Consider the following 21,451-nt stretch of genomic DNA (forward strand, 5'->3'; position numbering starts at 1 on the left):
TCTGTTTAATCGCCCAAGTGTGTTTCTGTGTGTGTCTCTGCGTGTGAGCTCAGGTATTTCTGTGGACAGCTGTGTCTGTACATCTTTGTATGTTTGTGTATCTGAGTTTGGGTGTGCACGCGTGTGTGTGTGTGTGTGTGTGTGTCGCTGTCGGTGTCTGTATGTATGCCTTTGCACGTTTATGTCTGTGTCTGTTCTGAGCAAGTATATGAATGTTTATGTCTGTCTCTGTGTCTACGTGACTATTATTTGAGTTACCATCAAAGCTCTGCAAACATTTTTTTAAATGGTGCAATATCGTGAGATTTAATGTGGGGAACTCTATTCAATCACTCCAAGCTGTTTTAATCTGTCAAGAAGTTACAGTGCACTTCATAAACAAGTTTTATACCTGAAAGTAAAACATACATTTAAAACCATTTAATGTGTGTTTGCATACACATATGTGTGCGTGTGTGTGTGCATGTGTGTATACATGTGTGTATCCATGTGTTTCTATGCGTGTGTGTGTGTGTGTGCCTGGATGTGTATGCGTTTTGTTTGTATGTGTGAACGTGTATGTGTGTGTCTATGCGAGTCTGCACACCTGTCCTCGTGCTATGTGTATGTGTCTTCGCAGTTGTTAGCAGGTTTTTGAATGTGTGTCTGTCTGTGTCTGGGTGACTGTCGTCGGAATTATCATTATTTTTTTTCAAAATTTGCTCCAAATGTTGCAGGTACGCCAAGGTGAATTTTGTTCAATAACAACAAGATTTTCAAGTTTGTCAAGATGTTACCATAATCTTCAAGGACGGCCTTTCAACTCGATGGTTGAAGGTACAGTTGGAACTATCAAACTGTCACTATTTGGGACCGTTATCAAGCTGCTACGGTGAACTATCAATAGAACATTTGGCGATTGATAAACAAATCAAATCCGATGCATTTAGTGGTACATACATGTATCCTGTTACATAAGTGTGTTTGTTTGTGCATGCATGTTGGTGGGAGTTTGGTGTGTGCAAGCGTGTTTGCGCATGACTGCTATGCGTGACCGTATGTGAGTCTGACTATGTGTGTGTGTGCAAGTGTGTGTTCGTTTAATCGCCCAAGTGTGTTTCTGTGTGTGTCTCTGCGTGTGAGCTTGTGTATTTCTGTGCACAGCTGTGTGTGTACATCTTTGTATGTTTGTGTATCTGAGTTTGGGTGTGCACGCGTGTGTGTGTGTGTGTGTGCGTGCGTGCGTGCGTGCGTGCGTGTGTGTGTGTGTGTGTCGCTGTCCGTGTCTGTATGTATGCCTTTGCACGTTTATGTCTGTGTCTGTTCTGAGCAAGTATATGAATGTATTTGTCCGTCTCTGTGTCTGCGTGACTATTATTAGAGTTACCATCAAAGCTCTGCAAACATTTTTCGAAATGCGGCAATTTCGCGAGATTTAATGTGGGGAAATTTATTCAATCACGCGAAGCTGTTTTAATCTGTCAAGAGGTTACCGTGCACTTTAAAAACAAGTTTTATACCCGCAAGTAAAAGATACATTTAACACTATTTAATGTGTGTTTGAATACCTGTGTGTGTGCGTGTGTGTATGCATGTGCGTCCACGCGTGTGTGTGTGTGTGTGTGTGTGTGTGTGTGTCGCTGTCTGTGTCTGTGTGTATGTCTTTGCGCGTTCATGTCTGTGTCTGTTCTGAGCAAGTATATGAATGTATTTGTCCGTCTCTGTGTCTGCGTGGCTATTATTCGAATTACCATCAAAGCTCTGCAAACATTTTTCCAAATGCGGCAATATCGCGAGATTTAATGTGGGGAACTTTATTCAATCACGCGAAGCTGTTTTAATCTGTCAAGAGGTTACCGTGCACTTTAAAAACAAGTTTTATACCCGCAAGTAAAAGATACATTTAACACTATTTAATGTGTGTTTGAATACCTGTGTGTGTGCGTGTGTGTATGCATGTGCGTCCACGCGTGTGTGTGTGTGTGTCGCTGTCTGTGTCTGTGTGTATGTCTTTGCGCGTTCATGTCTGTGTCTGTTCTGAGCAAGTATATGAATGTATTTGTCTGTCTCTGTGTCTGCGTGGCTATTATTAGAATTACCATCAATGTTCTGCAAACATCTTTTCAAATGGCGCAATATCGCGAGGTTTAATGTGGGGAACTTTATTCTATCACGCCAAGCTGTTTTAATCTGTCAAGAAGTTACAGTGCACTTTAAAAACAAGTTTTATACCCGCAAGTAAAAGATACATTTAACACTATTTAATGTGTGTTTGAATACCTGTGTGTGTGCATGTGTGTATGCATGTGCGTCCACGTGTGTGTGCGCTTGTATGTGTATGCGTTTTGTTCGTGTGTTTGAACATGTATACATGCGTCTATGCAGGTCTGCGCATCTGTCCTCGTGCTATGTGTATGTGTCTTCACAGTTGTTAGCATGATTTTGGATGTGTGTCTGTCCGGGTCTGCGTGACTGTCTTCGGAATTATCATCATTTTTCTTCAAACTTTGCTCCAAATATTGCAGGTTTGCCAAGGTTAATTTTGTTGAATCACAACAAGATCTTTAAAGTCTGTCAAGAGGTTACTAAAATCTTCAAGGACGGCTTTTTAACTCGAAATTTGAAGGTACAGTTGGAACTATCAAGCTGTCAATATTTGGGACCTCTCTCAAGCTGCTATTGTGAACTCTCAATAGAACATTGATTGGTAAACGAATCAAATCCGTTGCATTTACTTGTACATACATGTATCCGGTTACATAAGTGTGTTTGTATGTGCATGCATGTTGGTGGGAGTTTGGTGTGTGCAAGCGTGTTTGCGCATGACTGCTATGCGTGACCGTATGTGAGTCTGACTATGTGTGTGTGTGCAAGTGTGTGTTCGTTTAATCGCCCAAGTGTGTTTCTGTGTGTGTCTCTGCGTGTGAGTTTGTGTATTTCTGTGCACAGCCGTGTCTGTACATTTTTCTATGCTTGTGTATCTGAGTTTGGGTGTGTTTGCGCGCGTGTGTGTGTGTGTGTGTCGCTGTCCGTGTCTGTGTGTATGCCTTTGCACGTTTATGGCAGGTGTCTGTTCTGAGCAAGTATATGAATGTATTTGTCCGTCCCTGTGTCTGCGTGGCTATTATTAGAATTACCATCAATGTTCTGCAAACATCTTTTTAAATGGCGCAATATCGCGAGGTTTAATGTGGGGAACTTTATTCTATCACGCCAAGCTGTTTTAATCTGTCAAGAAGTTACAGTGCACTTTATAAACAAGTTTTATACCTGAAAGTATATTACAAAATGTGCTCATTACACATACTACCTTACTTGTTAGGATGAGACTAGTTTGACAAAAGCTTTGGATGTCTCCTCTGTTGATGAAAGCAAGTATCTGTTGGAGCACCTTCTCTCACTCGCTCTCACTCAGGGCTTTGCTTGTACTCAGAAAGAATCTCAATTCAAGGAGTTGACTGCTCGCTACGATAAAATGCAGATGGATTCCAGGTTACGGCATCAGCTTTTAGACCAGGTTTTGCAGGATTCCGGGATAACTATACAGTCGCAACAAGAATGTAAGCCGGCCAAATATTCTAAACACTCTACGTTTACTACCATAGTGTTAAGGATTATCAAAGAGAATGTGAAATGTCTTGCAGATGGTTGTAGTTATAAGCTGTGTTACCTTCTCTTGTGTTAAGGTCTATCTGTAGTTATAAGCTGTGGTACCTTCTCTTGTGTTAAGATCTACCTGTAGTTATAAGCTGTGTTACCTTCTCTTCTGTTAAAATCTACCTGTAGTTATAAGCTGTGGTACCTTCTCTTGTGTTAAGATCTTCTCTTGTGTTAAGGTTAATGTGATTGTTTCTATTTGCATCAGTTTACTGGACATTTAATCTTTTTCGAAATTTTTTTAAAGCACTAGTGCAATAAAATGATTATTAAAATACATGACTACGGACATTGCATTAATTCATGTTTGTGAATGCAAGTAAAATTTTATAGGGTGAGCTCCAGCAAATCTATCTATGACAGCTACAAGTTCACATACACAGTAAATAGTATTTATAGTAAATAGCTACTATCAGTTTTAGTAGCTTTTAGCTCTCTGTATGACAGGCCTTAACTCACTCTGTATGACAGGCCTTAACTCACTCTGTATGACAGGCCTTAACTCACTCTGTATGACCGGCCTTAACTTACTCTGTATGACAGGCTTTAACTTACTCTGTATGACAGGCTTTAACTTACTCTGTATGACAGCCCTTAACTTACTCCGTATGGCAGGCCTTAACTTACTCCGTATGACAGGCTTTAACTTACTCTGTATGACAGGCCTTAACTTACTCCGTATGAAAGGCCTTAACTTGCTCCGTATGACAAGCTTTAACTTACTCTGTATGACAGCCCTTAACTTACTCTGTATGACAGGCCTTAACTTACTCTGTATGACAGGCCTTAACTCACTCTGTATGACAGCCCTTAACTTGCTCCGTATGACAGGCTTTAACTTACTCTGTATGACAGCCCTTAACTTACCCTGTATGACAGGCCTTAACTTACTCTGTATGACAGGCCTTAACTTGCTCCGTATGACCGGCCTTGACCTACTTTTTCTGCCTGCAGAGATCTAGAACGGTATAGCTGTGGCACTAGTGGTGATAGTTCTGTGCAAACATTTCCTACTGAAATGGATAACAATTCCGTTTCTTCAATACCTCAGGTAATACTGACCTTTATTGATTTATTGAACAGGCATTTATTATTAATTTCAATAACTCTGCACGCATTGTTCAATCATTGTTAAGTGTCAGTAAGATGCGAATGGATATTTGAATAAATTACAAAGACAATTTGAATCAATGTCGTTGTTTATTTGGCAAAACACAGTTTTGTTAACCTAATAATTATATTACATGTTTTATATAGAATGCTTTTAAGTTGTTGTTTTGTTAAAGAATAGAGAAAGCATAATATTATTATGCTTTGTTATTCATCTTGAGGTGTTGTGATGTTCTAAAAAAAGAATCAAGAAGATTGACCAACCAGAAGCTGAGATATAGCCAGCCAAACACAGGTCTACCAAAAAAACAAAAGTGTTTTGGTAATCATCAATATATGACGTATGAAATCGACTTGTGTGCCATTGGTCAATTAAGCCAACTAATGCGCTCTCCTATAACAATCACGGCGTTTTAATTGGTTTAATCCCTGGAAGTATAGAACAATCAAATTGAGCCTAACAATCATCGCTCCTAGAATTCCGAACCAGTCCCTCTGACGTGTAGATTAGTTTTAGCATAAAATAACTACACGCATCTATTATTTCGCAACATTTCGCTATCTTGCTAGTTCAGCTCAGTTTTGTTGTTCTCCTACTTAGCTTCCCTATTCAGACTCATCTTTAGCGTTGTTCAGATTTTTTAACTATAGCTAATAAATAGAATCAATTAAATCAATCATCAATCTCGGTTATCATTTGGAATTTTCTACAAATTATATTAGTTACATCATTTATTCTATACGCAGTTATATTATTATTTTGTATAATATGCATTATGAATATTATATAAATCATAAAAAATAATCATAGATAAGATAATAGATCAATAGAAAAATCAAAGCAAAAGTTATCGTTTTCTTTTCTTATAGCAAGAGCAGCACGGTCAAGTTAGTCTTTTTAAGATTATGGCTGTAGTGAACTTCCAGTCTGTTAATAGTGACGATAATCATGAAAATAAACTGAATGCTGCAGTAGATACACAGTAGAAAAATGATGAAGGGAACAAAAAGTCCCATTCCTATTTCTTATTCTAAACAAACTGCAATCGCGGATATCGCATATAGACTATACACGCGCCGTTCGTTGAACAGATGATCTTCGGAGCATATCCGTGGAGATCGAGTTAAAATTTGAAGCACAATAGTCAAAATCTGCTCTTCTGCTTTAAAAAATCATGGCGAGGGGTTGTAGGCAAATGCCTTTACCATACAATGTTTGGATGATTTTCCTGAGAAACCAGAGCTAGTATGTAAATTATTTACTATCGCGACAAGCGTTTCACATCTCGTAGCCAAAACAATCATTATAAGTAACGGCGGTAAGGGTGCGCAACTCCGGCACATGACCATTAAGTCGATTTTAAACGTCACAGTTTTCGGGATTTTCGAAGGGTTTTCCTCTGATTCTTTATTAGGTAGACCTGTGTTTGGCTGTCTATATCTCAGCTTCAAGGAGGTCAATCTCCTTGATTCTTTTTTTAGAACATCAGTCAACACCTCAAGATAACTAATAAAGCATAATAATATTATGCTTTCTCTATTCTTTAAGGCAGAAAAAAACTAGCTGGATTCTGTAAAGTCTGACCTTTTTTAACCAATCAATTTATTCTCTCTCAAAACCAACAGTAAAATTTACACAACAAAATTTCCTTAAAAACGCTAATAATAACAACTAATGATAATAAAAAATCTAACAAGAAAGTCATGGCTTTCGCCTGGTAAAGGCTAATTCGCACTCGTCCATTTATTTGTCAATGTGACGTGTTATTTTGTGTGTCTAGCCACAACAGCCTCAACTCTTACACATTTTGACACATTTTTTAAATGTAAGTCAGTGGCTGTCATTTGTTGCTTTTCTTCTTAACGCCGCAAAAAACGTAGCGTTCATGTATCTTTTGTAATTAACTTGAAACTTTCAGAGCTACAAACTATTTGATACATTTTACATGATTAAAGAATAGAGAAAGCATAATATTATTATGCTTTATTATTCATCTTGAGGTGTTGACTGATGTTCTAAAAAAAGAATCAAGGAGATTGACCAACCAGAAGCTGAGATATAGCCAGCCAAACACAGGTCTACCAAAAAACAAAAGTGTTTTGGTAATCATCAATATATGACGTATGAAATCGACTTGTGTGTCATTGGTCAATTAAGCCAACTAATGCGCTCTCCTATAACAATCACGGCGTTTTAATTGGTTTAATCCCTGGAAGTATAGAACAATCAAATTGGGCCTAACAATCATCGCTCCTAGAATTCCGAACCAGTCCCTCTGACGTGTAGATTAGTTTTAGCATAAAATAATTACACGCATCTATTATTTCGCAACATTTCGCTATCTTGCTAGTTCAGCTCAGTTTTGTTGTTTTCCTACTTAGCTTCCCTATTCAGACTCATCTTTAGCGTTGTTCAGATTTTTTAACTATAGCTAATAAATAGAATCAATTAAATCAATCTCGGCTATCATTTGGAATTTTCTACAAATTATATTAGTTACATCATTTATTCTATACGCAGTTATATTATTATTTTGTATAATATGCATTATGAATATTATATAAATCATAAAAAATAATCATAGATAAGATAATAGATCAATAGAAAAATCAAAGCAAAAGTTATCGTTTTCTTTTCTTATAGCAAGAGCAGCACGGTCAAGTTAGTCTTTTTAAGATTATGGCTGTAGTGAACTTCCAGTCTGTTAATAGTGACGATAATCACGAAAATCAACTGAATGCTGCAGTAGATACACAGTAGAAAAATGATGAAGGAACAAAAAGTCCCATTCCTATTTCGTATTCTAAAAAAACTGCAATCGCGGATATCGCATATAGACTATACACGCGCCGTTCGTTGAACAGATGATCTTCGGAGCATATCCGTGGAGATCGAGTTAAAATTTGAAGCACAATAGTCAAAATCTGCTCTTCTGCTTTAAAAAATCATGACGAGCGGTTGTGGGCAAATGCCTTTACCACACAATGTTTGGATGATTTTCCTGAGAAACCAGAGCTAGTATGTAAATTATTTACTATCGCGAGAAGCGTTTCACATCTCGTAGCCAAAACAATCATTATAAGTAACGGCGGTAAGGGTGCGCAACTCCGGCACATGACCATTAAGTCGATTTTATACGTCATAGTTTTCGGGATTTTCGAAAGGTTTTCCTCTGATTCTTTATTAGGTAGACCTGTGTTTGGTTGTCTATATCTCAGCTTCTAGGGGGTCAATCTCCTTGATTCTTTTTTCAGAACATCAGTCAACACCTCAAGATAACTAATAAATCATAATAATATTATGCTTTCTCTATTCTTTAACTTATGTTTTAGCTCTGTCACAACTGCTAGTTACATTTTTCTTCGTCAAATAGTATTTGAACATTGTGCTTTACCAACTTATGTAAACTTTGTTGAACGCAAATAATATTGAAAGTTAGCCTATCTATAAATTATTTATCTGTAATTTTTAAAAAAGAATTGAATTCTATGTTAGAGTATTAAATGAGGTGTCTCTAGACTATTGTTCACTTGGGGGCAATATCTGAGTTTTTCAGAAGTATTAAAGACCACCAACTAAGGTGAAATCTACAGTTTGTTAACAGTAATGGTATACAACTTGTTAAGTGAGTTATTGCCATAATAAGTCTATGCCATAATAAGCTAAGGCGGGTAAGGTATATCATGTAACAATTAATTCGATAATGTTTTGCTAGACTAACACAAGGAAGAGCAGCTCGCTAGAAGCAGTAAGCGTAGTGTGCAAGTCTAGATTACTTTCATTGATCGCTTACTAGCATCATATTTTGACATATATAACAGCTGCTATATCATATATAACAGCTACTATAACATATATAACAGCTGCTATAACATATATAACAACTGCTATAACATATATAACAACTGCTATAACATATATAACAACTGCTATAACATATATGACAGCTGCTTTCAGTTAATTTCTTTTGCCGCCTTGATCAGTTGATCACCCTTGGTTGATGCAACCGTTTAAAGGTCAAGGCCAAGATTACCCATATAGATACTATTCTACCCAGTATCTATACTAGGTAGAATAGCACCCATATAGATACCGGTACAATTCTACCCATATACGTATAGATACCGGTACTATTCTACCCATATACGTATCTACACTGGTAACTATTCTACCCATATACGTATATACACTGGTGCTATTCTACCCATATGAATACTGGTCGAAAGCATTGCTAAAACCTTCATATGCTCATCAGGACTTGATATAATCAGCTGGTTTTTATCATTTCTAATTCTTGTAGAGTCTGACCATCTTCAAGAAGACCTGGCAGAGCTGTCAGGAGAGATTTCACTTAAACAAAGAATGATTGAAGAACTCGAAAGGAGCCAGCGACAACTGCAAACAATTCGTCAGCATTACGAGGATAAAATGCGCAACTTGCAGGACCAAATAATGGCTGTTGAACGAGAACGAAACCAGGTCCTAAGCAGCTTAGGTAACCTCCTGTTATAGCTAGTATATGTTAGATCAGCTGTTATAGCTAGTATATGTTAGATCAGCTGTTAACAGTTAATCAGCTAGCTCTTAACAAGTTATAAAGTTCAGTCCATACAGTGCTATGGCTTCGGTGTAATAATCTGTCATTTAGATAGTAATTGGTATGAGTTTGATAATCTTAACGTGTAGCTAGCTTTGCAACCAGCTAATTCGTAACCGGACAGCAGTTACCAGGATAGCAAATACAAATGAAATAAACTGTTATGTGAGTTCTGTTTTCAGGCAGCAAGAAGCAGCAGTCGGAGGAGCAGGTGCGCAAAGTTAAAATGGAGTTTGAGAAACGGCTGGATACCATGCAACAGGAGCTCAATAAGGCAAATACTGCCAAAAAGGAGCACGCCAAAATGATGAAGAACCAAGTTGTCTACGACCGGCGCATCAGGGACCTTAGTACTGAACTGAATGAGATGAAGAAGATAAAGGTAGGCTTGCTGACCGATACAAAAGCTGTGTTAGTTAATCCTACAAAGAGAGAAATCACCGCTATATTTATACCTGTGTTAGTTAATCCTACACAGAGAGATATCACCACGATATTTATATGTGTTAGTTAATCCTACACACAGAGATATCACCACTATATTTATATCTGTGTTAGTTAATCCTACACACAGATATCACCACTATATTTATATGTGTTAGTTAATCCTACACAGAGAGATATCACCACTATATTTATATGTGCTAGTTAATCCTACACAGAGATATCACCACTATATTTATATGTGTTAGTTAATCCTACACAGAGATATCACCACTATATTTATATGTGTTAGTTAATCCTACACAGAGAGATATCACCACTATATTTATATGTGCTAGTTAATCCTACACAGAGATATCACCACTATATTTATATGTGTTAGTTAATCCTACACAGAGAGATATCACCACTATATTTTTATGTGCTAGTTAATCCTACACAGAGATATCACCACTATATTTATATGTGTTAGTTAATCCTACACAGAGAGACATCACCACTATATTTATATATGTGCTAGTAAATCCTACACACAGAGATATCACCACTATATTTATATCTGTGTTAGTTAATCCTACACACAGATATCACTACTATATTTATATGTGTTAGTTAATCCTACACAGAGATATCACCACTATATTTATATGTGCTAGTTAATCCTACACAGAGAGATATCACCACTATATTTATATGTGTTAGTTAATCCTACACAGAGATATCACCACTATATTTATATGTGTTAGTTAATCCTACAAAGAGAGAAATCACCGCTATATTTATACCTGTGTTAGTTAATCCTACACAGAGATATCACCACTATATTTATATGTGTTAGTTAATCCTACACAGAGAGATATCACCACTATATTTATATGTGCTAGTTAATCCTACACAGAGAGACATCACCACTATATTTATATGTGCTAGTTAATCCTACACAGAGATATCACCACTATATTTATATGTGTTAGTTAATCCTACACAGAGAGATATCACCACTATATTTATATGTGCTAGTTAATCCTACACAGAGATATCACCACTATATTTATATGTATTAGTTAATCCTACACAGAGAGATATCACCACTATATTTATATGTGTTAGTCAATCCTACACAGAGATATCACCACTATATTTATATGTGCTAGTTAATCCTACACAGAGATATCACCACTATATTTATATGTGCTAGTTAATCCTACACAAAGAGATATCACCACTATATTTTTTTATGTCTTACTTAATCCTACACAGAGAGACATCACTACTATATTTATATCTGTGTTAGTCAGGGAAAAGTTTGAATGGGAAATCATTGTTTGGCGTATGAGTTTTTTGGGATCTTCGTAATGTGTTGTGTTGACTATTGCACCACCACATGATCTTGGTTTTGGAGATCTCGACAACTATGGTGATGCTATTGCAGGTGCGACTGATGGCACAAATGAAGACGGAATCAGAGAAGAATAAGATTAGTGACCAACGAAAGAATAAGGAGCTGCTACAGCTGAAAAAAGAGAAGCGGCGACGAGACAATCAGGTGCGCATGTTGGAGTTGCAAAACAGACAGAAAGATGCCATACTCAAGGTTGGTCTTTAACAACACTCAAATTTTGGTCTCTAAGTTTTCAAAGAGTGCCTTCATTAATTACAGGACGAATATAACAGTCTACTGATGTTTTAATTAATTCTGTCGTAAAAAGTAGGTGGCTTGGGATAGCCATCGACATTTCATGTATCCTTGACATATAAATCATTTTTATTTTATCCTAGCGTTTGCATAAGTCAGCGTATTGTGTTGCCAGCGCAAGCACGAAGAGGTCAGTCAGTTGAGGAAAAGACAAAGAGACTCGTCCGCCTCTTCCAGGGTGATGGCCAAAAATAGGGCAAACCTCTCCCATGAAAATTCATCTGGCAAGACTTCATCATCTTCTGCTTCTAGGCACAAGTCAGCAGCTCTTCTCTTCTCTCCCAAGGTAACTGTTTGCATCGTCTTTTTTAACCTCTTTGTCCCAATCAATCTGCCAAATTTGCTTCAGAATGATTTTCATTTCTGGACAGTATTCTGGTAGCGAATGTTAGTTACTGAAGAACAACTTATAGCTGGGCCATAGCACTAACTGGGTCGTAACTTATAGCTGAGATAAAACTAGACAATGTTAAATGAGCAATTGCAGAGTAGATAACTGCTTGTTGCTCAGACGGCGATTTACTATTTGCCTTTTGTTGATACGTCTAGCACATGTTATCTCATGTTATCTCATGTTATCTCATGTCACCTCATGTTATCTCACGGCACCTCATGTTATCTCATGTCACCTCATGTTATCTCATGGCACCTCATGTTATCTCATGTCACCTCTTATATCAAAGTTTCTCACAGCCTGTTGTTATAATCTCAACTTACTAGTGACTTTTTCTACTGATTACAGCTAAACCTAAAGTAATATAAAATAATCTGCCACTTAAATTGGAAGAGTATTTTTTTTGTGTATGGCATGTTTCTTATATATACACATATTATGTTGTCTTGTCCTCTGTGCTAATGGACACTACGTTTTACTCGATTACTCTAACTCAGGTGGCGAAAAGCAAGTGGGACAAGCTTGAGCGATACATTAAATCCGTTGTTGTGCGGAAACAGACAATTGCCAACATGGAAGCTGAGATGGATCTTCACATTAACAAGCGAGAACAGCTCAGCAAGAAGATAGATGCGTACAGTAAAAGGCTGGACACTGCCATTAGGAGAAATGAGGTCGGACACATGTATAGTCATTACTCTTAGGCTCTTAAAATGGGCAAATTTCTTAGCTGACATATGGCATAAACATCTGCTGCGACTACACAGATCGAGACTACTGAATAACTAGTTATGTTTTACAAGTATCAACCTAGGTCAAGTAAAGATCAAAACATCTATTGGATGTTGTCATTACCCTTATTGGAACATGATTGTATTAACACTATATATATATATATATATATATGTAGTAGATATGGGTAAACCATAGTTTATCATTGCACTAATGTTTGTACAGCTATTTACACTTGTGTTTTCTTAAAAAAAAGATCCATCAACTTATAATCTAAAATCGTCCAACTACAACTTGAACTCAGGCTGATGAATTGTATCAAACTGCAAGTAAAACTTAGGTCTTTAAAATATTTAATCTAACATATCCTGAAATTTTATGCAAGCAGTTCCAATTTACACCAGTGTTCATCACATATCTTTTACAGCAAGTAACAGCCTTTTTCATATATAAATACTTGTTGGTCATCGTTGTCACTAGTTCAAAGCAACTTTAAAAAAAAATCGGTTTACTGTGAAAATGAACAAATTGGTGTCATGATTATGTTAATCAGGGATCAACACTTTTAACCAATCACAAATACATCAGTTTCTTCTATTACTACACAGCCATCAGGGGTGTGTGGTGTCTTTGCAAATAATAATTTTGCCAGCGTAAATAGCCAATGCCTTATTCCTTGTGTTTCTCTAATGTTTTCTGTTCTGTTGAACAGAAAACTCTGTACAGACTCTTATTTGATAATTGCTGGCATAATCATTACATTGCATAGAGTAATCAGTAATGTCACGGTTACACTATATTGCGCTGAAATTTTGTTGATGATATGTTCAACTCATCTTCATAGCTGCTAAAGTCTGGTTTCCATATCGATTGCGAGACTCCGGCGGTAACTTGCGCAGCAAAACGCTTGCTACGTTAGGATCGGCAGCTTCTGTTCACATCTAAAGCTGCATTGCTAAACATAATCGCAGCTTCACATAAAATGTTCGCTCGCCACGCCATTTTGATAATGGTGACCTTTACCTGTACAGTGCATTTCAGGAAGGTTTTGCTTGCGGCTATTTGCGAAATTTGAACAGCGCTAAACTCTTGTGTTAACTGCCGGCAACTACCGGTGGTACTCGGCGGTACCCGGCGTGTAGGCTCACATTTCACCGCCATAGCCTGCGGTGCTGTTGCCGGTGCTTTGCGGCATATATGAGAACCACGCTCAAGGTAGTCGTTGTGTAACTCCTATTCATTTGCAGACGACTGTCGCCATGAACCTAGAAGATCAGCTGGAGACGATGAGCACCAATATGACATACATTCAGAGTAACGTGTCTGAGTGCCAAAACAATATCATGCAGATGGAAGAGGAGGCGAAGGTTTGTTCATTTGCTTTTGCTATGCGTCTGCTTAGGCTTGTAGTGGCTACTGCTAGCATTTACTAACTTTGCATTGCTTCCTGTCTAAGCATTTACTAACCTCGCATTACTTCTTGTCTAAGCATTTACTAACCTCGCATTGCTTCCTGTCTAAGCATTTACTAACCTCGCATTACTTCTTGTCTAAGCATTTACTAACCTCGCATTGCTTCCTGTCTAAGCATTTACTAACCTCGCATTGCTTCCTGTCTAAGCATTTACTAACTTCGCATTGCTTCCTGTCTAAGCATTTACTAACCTTGCATTGCTTCCTGTCTAAGCATTTACTAATCTCGCATTGCTTTCTGTCTAAGCATTTACTAACCTCGCATTGCTTCCTGTCTAAGCATTTACTAACCTTGCATTGCTTCCTGTCTAAGCATTTACTAATCTCGCATTGCTTTCTGTCTAAGCATTTACTAACCTCGCATTGCTTCCTGTCTAAGCATTTACTAATCTCACATTGCTTCCTGTCTAAGCATTTACTAACCTTGCATTGCTTCCTGTCTAAGCATTTACTAATCTCGCATTGCTTTCTGTCTAAGCATTTATTAACCTCGCATTGCTTCCTGTCTAAGCATTTACTAATCTCACTTTGCTTCCTGTCTAAGCATTTAGTAATCTCGCATTGCTTCCTGTCTAAGCATTTACCTAATATATTTCATCAGTGCGTTGTATGTTTAGTAATTATTCATTGCTTTATTTATCCTTTTTAATGTTACAGCGGGCTTAGCTAACAATTCCCATTTATCGGCCCGTTCTCATAGATGGCTATACTCGAATTTACGTAAGCGCATGTAAATCAGTAAAGTTATCTTCTACAGTCATGCAGCAACATTTGATTTTGTTAATTCAGAATCTATAATCTTTCACCTTTATTTGACATCCACAATGAGTTCATCTCCTATCGACTGGAAACATTTTCTCAATAATTCACTAGAAGCAGTTCATGTTATGTTTAAAACGCTACCCCTCTAACAACCTCTAAACCTCATCGTACGACTTGCATGCCCTTTCATATCTATCTTGTCTCTCATATAAAATATTATTATAAGCCAAGATAATCTTTTAACCTGTCGTTATTCACTAGAAGAAATGACACTTTTATTCCTATATCAATAATTTTATTATGGCTCAAATTCTTCTCATAGATTCAAGAAACAGTTAACATGTTATATATTCTTATAGAATGAACCCCTGCTGTTTTTTTCTTGAGTCCTTTTTCATTAGTTTTTATCAGTTTATATTACGACAAAACAAGTTACATTTACATATTGCGATAGCTCTTTGGTTTGAGCATCAAATTTGGTCATTGCTTTTGCAATCACAACGCAACTCGAAGAACTGGTTGTTATATTACTTGTAATGATGTCTCTGAACCATATTACAAAATGTGCTCATTACACATACTACCTTACTTGTTAGGATGAGACTAGTTTGACAAAAGCTTTGGATGTCTCCTCTGTTGATGAAAGCAAGTATCTGTTGGAGCACCTTCTCTCACTCGCTCTCACTCAGGGCTTTGCTTGTACTCAGAAAGAATCTCAATTCAAGGAGTTGACTGCTCGCTACGATAAAATGCAGATGGATTCCAGGTTACGGGATCAGCTTTTAGACCAGGTTTTGCAGGATTCCGGGATAACTATACAGTCGCAACAAGAATGTAAGCCGGCCAAATATTCTAAACACTCTACGTTTACTACCATAGTGTTAAGGATTATCAAAGAGAATGTGAAATGTCTTGCAGATGGTTGTAGTTATAAGCTGTGTTACCTTCTCTTGTGTTAAGGTCTACCTGTAGTTATAAGCTGTGGTACCTTCTCTTGTGTTAAGATCTACCTGTAGTTATAAGCTGTGTTACCTTCTCTTGTGTTAAAATCTACCTGTAGTTATAAGCTGTGGTTCACCTTCTCTTGTGTTAAGATCTACCTGTAGTTATAAGCTGTGGTACCTTCTCTTGTGTTAAGATCTTCTCTTGTGTTAAGGTTAATGTGATTGTTTCTATTTGCATCAGTTTACTGGACATTTAATCTTTTTCGAAATTTTTTTAAAGCATTAGTGCAATAAAATGATTATTAAAATACATGACTACGGACATTGCATTAATTCATGTTTGTGAATGCAAGTAAAATTTTATAGGGTGAGCTCCAGCAAATCTATCTATGACAGCTACAAGTTCACATACACAGTAAATAGTATTTATAGTAAATAGCTACTATCAGTTTTAGTAGCTTTTAGCTCTCTGTATGACAGGCCTTAACTCACTCTGTATGACAGGCCTTAACTCACTCTGTATGACAGGCCTTAACTCACTCTGTATGACCGGCCTTAACTTACTCTGTATGACAGGCTTTAACTTACTCTGTATGACAGGCTTTAACTTACTCTGTATGACAGCCCTTAACTTGCTCCGTATGGCAGGCCTTAACTTACTCCGTATGACAGGCTTTAACTTACTCTGTATGACAGGCCTTAACTTACTCCGTATGAAAGGCCTTAACTTGCTCCGTATTACAAGCTTTAACTTACTCTGTATGACAGCCCTTAACTTACTCTGTATGACAGGCCTTAACTTGTTCCGTATGACAGGCTTTAACTTACTCTGTATGACAGGCCTTAACTTACTCCGTATGAAAGGCCTTAACTTGCTCCGTATTACAAGCTTTAACTTACTCTGTATGACAGCCCTTAACTTACTCTGTATGACAGGCCTTAACTTACTCTGTATGACAGGCCTTAACTCACTCTGTATGACAGCCCTTAACTTGCTCCGTATGACAGGCTTTAACTTACTCTGTATGACAGCCCTTAACTTACCCTGTATGACAGGCCTTAACTTACTCTGTATGACAGGCCTTAACTTGCTCCGTATGACCGGCCTTGACCTACTTTTTCTGCCTGCAGAGATCTAGAACGGTATAGCTGTGGCACTAGTGGTGATAGTTCTGTGCAAACACTTCCTACTGAAATGGATAACAATTCCGTTTCTTCAATACCTCAGGTAATACTGACCTTTATTGATTTATTGAACAGGCATTTATTATTAATTTCAATAACTCTGCACGCATTGTTCAATCATTGTTAAGTGTCAGTAAGATGCGAATGGATATTTGAATAAATTACAAAGACAATTTGAATCAATGTCGTTGTTTATTTGGCAAAACACAGTTTTGTTAACCTAATAATTATATTACATGTTTTATATAGAATGCTTTTAAGTTGTTGTTTTGTTAAAGAATAGAGAAAGCATAATATTATTATGCTTTATTATTCATCTTGAGGTGTTGACTGATGTTCTAAAAAAAGAATCAAGAAGATTGACCAACCAGAAGCTGAGATATGGCCAGCCAAACACAGGTCTACCAAAAAAACAAGTGTTTTGGTAATCATCAATATATGACGTATGAAATCGACTTGTGTGCCATTGGTCAATTAAGCCAACTAATGCGCTCTCCCATAACAATCACGGCGTTTTAATTGGTTTAATCCCTGGAAGTATAGAACAATCAAATTGGGCCTAACAATCATCGCTCCTAGAACTCCGAACCAGTCCCTCTGACGTGTAGATTAGTTTTAGCATAAAATAACTACACGCATCTATTATTTCGCAACATTTCGCTATCTTGCTAGTTCAGCTCAGTTTTGTTGTTCTCCTACTTAGCTTCCCTATTCAGATTCATCTTTAGCGTTGTTCAGATTTTTTAACTATAGCTAATAAATAGAATCAATTAAATCAATCATCAATCTCGGTTATCATTTGGAATTTTCTACAAATTATATTAGTTACATCATTTATTCTATACGCAGTTATATTATTATTTTGTATAATATGCATTATGAATATTATATAAATCATAAAAAATAATCATAGATAAGATAATAGATCAATAGAAAAATCAAAGCAAAAGTTATCGTTTTCTTTTCTTATAGCAAGAGCAGCACGGTCAAGTTAGTCTTTTTAAGATTATGGCTGTAGTGAACTTCCAGTCTGTTAATAGTGACGATAATCATGAAAATAAACTGAATGCTGCAGTAGATACACAGTAGAAAAATGATGAAGGGAACAAAAAGTCCCATTCCTATTTCTTATTCTAAACAAACTGCAATCGCGGATATCGCATATAGACTATACACGCGCCGTTCGTTGAACAGATGATCTTCGGAGCATATCCGTGGAGATCGAGTTAAAATTTGAAGCACAATAGTCAAAATCTGCTCTTCTGCTTTAAAAAATCATGGCGAGGGGTTGTGGGCAAATGCCTTTACCATACAATGTTTGGATGATTTTCCTGAGAAACCAGAGCTAGTATGTAAATTATTTACTATCGCGAGAAGCGTTTCACATCTCGTAGCCAAAACAATCATTATAAGTAACGACGGTAAGGGTGCGCAACTCCGGCACATGACCATTAAGTCGATTTTAAACGTCACAGTTTTTGGGATTTTCGAAGGGTTTTCCTCTGATTCTTTATTAGGTAGACCTGTGTTTGGCTGTCTATATCTCAGCTTCAAGGGGGTCAATCTCCTTGATTCTTTTTTTAGAACATCAGTCAACACCTCAAGATAACTAATAAAGCATAATAATATTATGCTTTCTCTATTCTTTAAGGCAGAAAAAAACTAGCTGGATTCTGTAAAGTCTGACCTTTTTTAACCAATCAATTTATTCTCTCTCAAAACCAACAGTAAAATTTACACAACAAAATTTCCTTAAAAACGCTAATAATAACAACTAATGATAATAAAAAATCTAACAAGAATGTCATGGCCTTCGCCTGGTAAAGGCTAATTCGCACTCGTCCATTTATTTGTCAATGTGACGTGTTATTTTGTGTGTCTAGCCACAACAGCCTCAACTCTTACACATTTTGACACATTTTTTAAATGTAAGTCAGTGGCTGTCATTTGTTGCTTTTCTTCTTAACGCCGCAAAAAACGTAGCGTTCATGTATCTTTTGTAATTAACTTGAAACTTTCAGAGCTACAAACTATTTGATACATTTTACATGATTAACTTATGTTTTAGCTCTGTCACAACTGCTAGTTACATTTTTCTTCGTCAAATAGTATTTGAACATTGTGCTTTACCAACTTATGTAAACTTTGTTGAACGCAAATAATATTGAAAGTTAGCCTATCTATAAATTATTTATCTGTAATTTTTAAAAAAGAATTGAATTCTATGTTAGAGTATTAAATGAGGTGTCTCTAGACTATTGTTCACTTGGGGGCAAAATCTGAGTTTTTCAGAAGTATTAAAGACCACCAACTAAGGTGAAATCTAAAGTTTGTTAACAGTAATGGTATACAACTTGTTAAGTGAGTTATTGCCATAATAAGTCTATGCCATAATAAGCTAAGGCGGGTAAGGTATATCATGTAACAATTAATTCGATAATGTTTTGCTAGACTAACACAAGGAAGAGCAGCTCGCTAGAAGCAGTAAGCGTAGTGTGCAAGTCTAGATTACTTTCATTGATCGCTTACTAGCATCATATTTTGACATATATAACAGCTGCTATATCATATATAACAGCTACTATAACATATATAACAGCTGCTATAACATATATAACAACTGCTATAACATATATAACAACTGCTATAACATATATAACAACTGCTATAACATATATGACAGCTGCTTTCAGTTAATTTCTTTTGCCGCCTTGATCAGTTGATCACCCTTGGTTGATGCAACCGTTTAAAGGTCAAGGCCAAGATTACCCATATAGATACTATTCTACCCAGTATCTATACTAGGTAGAATAGCACCCATATAGATACCGGTACAATTCTACCCATATACGTATAGATACCGGTACTATTCTACTCATATACGTATATACACTGGTAACTATTCTACCCATATACGTATATACACTGGTGCTATTCTACCCATATGAATACTGGTCGAAAGCATTGCTAAAACCTTCATATGCTCATCAGGACTTGATATAATCAGCTGGTTTTTATCATTTCTAATTCTTGTAGAGTCTGACCATCTTCAAGAAGACCTGGCAGAGCTGTCAGGAGAGATTTCACTTAAACAAAGAATGATTGAAGAACTCGAAAGGAGCCAGCGACAACTGCAAACAATTCGTCAGCATTACGAGGATAAAATGCGCAACTTGCAGGACCAAATAATGGACTGAATGAGATGAAGAAGATAAAGGTAGGCTTGCTGACCGATACAAAAGCTGTGTTAGTTAATCCTACAAAGAGAGAAATCACCGCTATATTTATACCTGTGTTAGTTAATCCTACACAAAGAGATATCACCACTATATTTATATGTGTTAGTTAATCCTACACACAAAGATATCACCACTATATTTATATCTGTGTTAGTTAATCCTACACACAGATATCACCACTATATTTATATGTGTTAGTTAATCCTACACAGAGAGATATCACCACTATATTTATATGTGCTAGTTAATCCTACACAGAGATATCACCACTATATTTATATGTGTTAGTTAATCCTACACAGAGATATCACCACTATATTTATATGTGTTAGTTAATCCTACACAGAGAGATATCACCACTATATTTATATGTGCTAGTTAATCCTACACAGAGATATCACCACTATATTTATATGTGTTAGTTAATCCTACACAGAGAGATATCACCACTATATTTTTATGTGCTAGTTAATCCTACACAGAGATATCACCACTATATTTATATGTGCTAGTTAATCCTACACACAGATATCACCACTATATTTATATGTGTTAGTTAATCCTACACACAGAGATATCACTACTATATTTATATGTGCTAGTTAATCCTACACAGAGATATCACCACTATATTTATATGTATTAGTTAATCCTACACAGAGAGATATCACCACTATATTTATATGTGCTAGTTAATCCTACACAGAGATATCACCACTATATTTATATAAGTGCTAGTTAATCCTACACAGAGATATCACCACTATATTTATATGTGCTAGTTAATCCTACACAAAGAGATATCACCACTATATTTATTTATGTATTACTTAATCCTACACAGAGAGACATCACTACTATATTTATATCTGTGTTAGTTAATCCTACACACAGATATCACCATTATATTTATATGTGTTAGTTAATCCTACACAGAGAGATATCACCACTATATTTATATGTGCTAGTTAATCCTACACAGAGATATCACCACTATATTTATATGTGTTAGTTAATCCTACACAGAGATATCACCACTATATTTATATGTGTTAGTTAATCCTACACAGAGAGATATCACCACTATATTTATATGTGCTAGTTAATCCTACACAGAGATATCACCACTATATTTATATGTGTTAGTTAATCCTACACAGAGAGATATCACCACTATATTTTTATGTGCTAGTTAATCCTACACAGAGATATCACCACTATATTTATATGTGTTAGTT

The sequence above is a fragment of the Watersipora subatra genome, unplaced genomic scaffold (assembly GCF_963576615.1).
Source record: "Watersipora subatra unplaced genomic scaffold, tzWatSuba1.1 SCAFFOLD_46, whole genome shotgun sequence".
NCBI lineage: Eukaryota > Metazoa > Bryozoa > Gymnolaemata > Cheilostomatida > Watersiporidae > Watersipora > Watersipora subatra.